This window comes from Schistocerca americana, chromosome 1 (assembly GCF_021461395.2).
Source record: "Schistocerca americana isolate TAMUIC-IGC-003095 chromosome 1, iqSchAmer2.1, whole genome shotgun sequence".
NCBI lineage: Eukaryota > Metazoa > Arthropoda > Insecta > Orthoptera > Acrididae > Schistocerca > Schistocerca americana.
The window spans coordinates 218,778,805-218,780,412 of NC_060119.1; the positions used below are offsets into that span (position 1 = coordinate 218,778,805).

At 43.2% G+C, this 1,608-nt stretch overlaps 1 non-coding gene across 1 annotated transcript; it reads right to left on the reverse strand.

The window, feature by feature from the left end:
* Positions 1 to 399: 399 nt before the first annotated feature.
* Positions 400 to 473, reverse strand: Trnan-guu. Its single transcript has one exon. It is a non-coding gene; the product is annotated as a tRNA-Asn (tRNA).
* Positions 474 to 1,608: the final 1,135 nt, after the last annotated feature.

The following is a 1,608-nucleotide window of genomic DNA, read 5'->3' on the forward strand; positions in this document are numbered from 1 at the left end:
GGAGAGGTGTATACTTGCCATTTGTTACGCAGTCTGAAGTACTGTGCCCGCGAATAGTAGGGCACAGTGCAAGGTTCTTTTTCTTCGTATCCAGTATTAGGCCTAATGGTCTGTTAAAGCCGAAATCCATTTCCTTCCAGGTCAACCTACATCTCTTCTACATGTGGATCGGTATTTGAAGATTTTTCGGGGCATTCGGTCAATCTTCATGTTACGTGTTCAGGAAGAGAGAGAGAAAAACAGTGACTTTCCGCAGACTTGATTAATCTAACGTCTAGTAGTGTTCAAACACGTCAGTAACTCGAGTCACCTGTATTTCAGATGCACATATTTTATTTCTTTCTGGATTCTACATTCAGTCCACGAGTTGGGTTTAGTACAAATTATTACTAAAATTTGCGCCCCCGGGTGGGCTCGAACCACCAACCTTTCAGTTAACAGCCGAACGCGCTAGCCGATTGCGCCACGGAGGCTGCTGACAATAGCTGTCACTAGTTGTGGAACTGGGGGCCGCTGGGTATACGTGTTAGTCATTCCAATAGTATCAGCCTCCGTAAATGATCGGCTGTCTTCTTCGATAGAATGCGAGTACAAATGTCTGCGTGTTTTAACCAATTTAAAAGCAGAGCTCACTTTACACCATAGAAATTTTTCCAAGAGGGGACAAGATTCAAAACTTATTAGTTTTGTTATAACTGATTTGATGAATTTGAAAACATGTTGTGTCCCCGGAACTAAATTTGAGAAGACGTGCGCTAAGCTTATAGTACCTGTCTCAAAAGACTGATAGTTGTATCACCAATACAATAGTTTTTGAGGATAAATCTGGGGGCATGGAAAATTTTTAATGTTTTAGAGGACGAATGGCGACTTGTAAGTAACCATAAAAAAGCTACAGTTCCGACCCTGTTAGAAACCTACATAATACCGTCATTAAAATCATACCTGACTAAACTATATTTTTCCTGACCCTAAGAGTTAAGGAGGGAAGAAGGAGAGGGGGGGGGGGGGGGGTCCGCCGTTGCACCGTGCGGTTCTATAGGCGCTTCAGTCCGAAACCACGCTCCTGCTACGGTCGCAGGTTCGAATCATGACTCGGGCATGGATGTGTGTTATGTCCTCAGGTTAGTTAGGTTTAAATAGTTCTAAGTCTAGGGGACTGATGACCTCAGATGTTAAGTCCCATAGTGGTTAGAGCGATGTGAGCCATTTGCTTACGTGGATTTGACGCTTCCATTTCGTACTTATAAGCATACAAACACACAAGTAGCATGAACTATACACAAAGGAAGTTATGAGTCAAACTAAGGGTGAATGTTCAAGAGATCGTATACTGGAGTGGATGTGACCTTCGAAGCACAGGCAGACCCTGACACTCTAAAGGTGCAGGTAGGCCCTCACTTAGTGAGCATATAGTTTTCAGGAATACTGGACGCAAATTTCAAAGATTTTTCTGTGGGTGCAAATTTAACTGTCCACAGTTTACATACGTCCTCTCAATGTGAGGTATGCGATACCCTGCGGCAGAAAAACCACTGTCATTTGTTATCTGGGCAGTCTCACGAAACGCTGGTTCATTTACTTGATTTTCCTAAATCAACTGTTCTC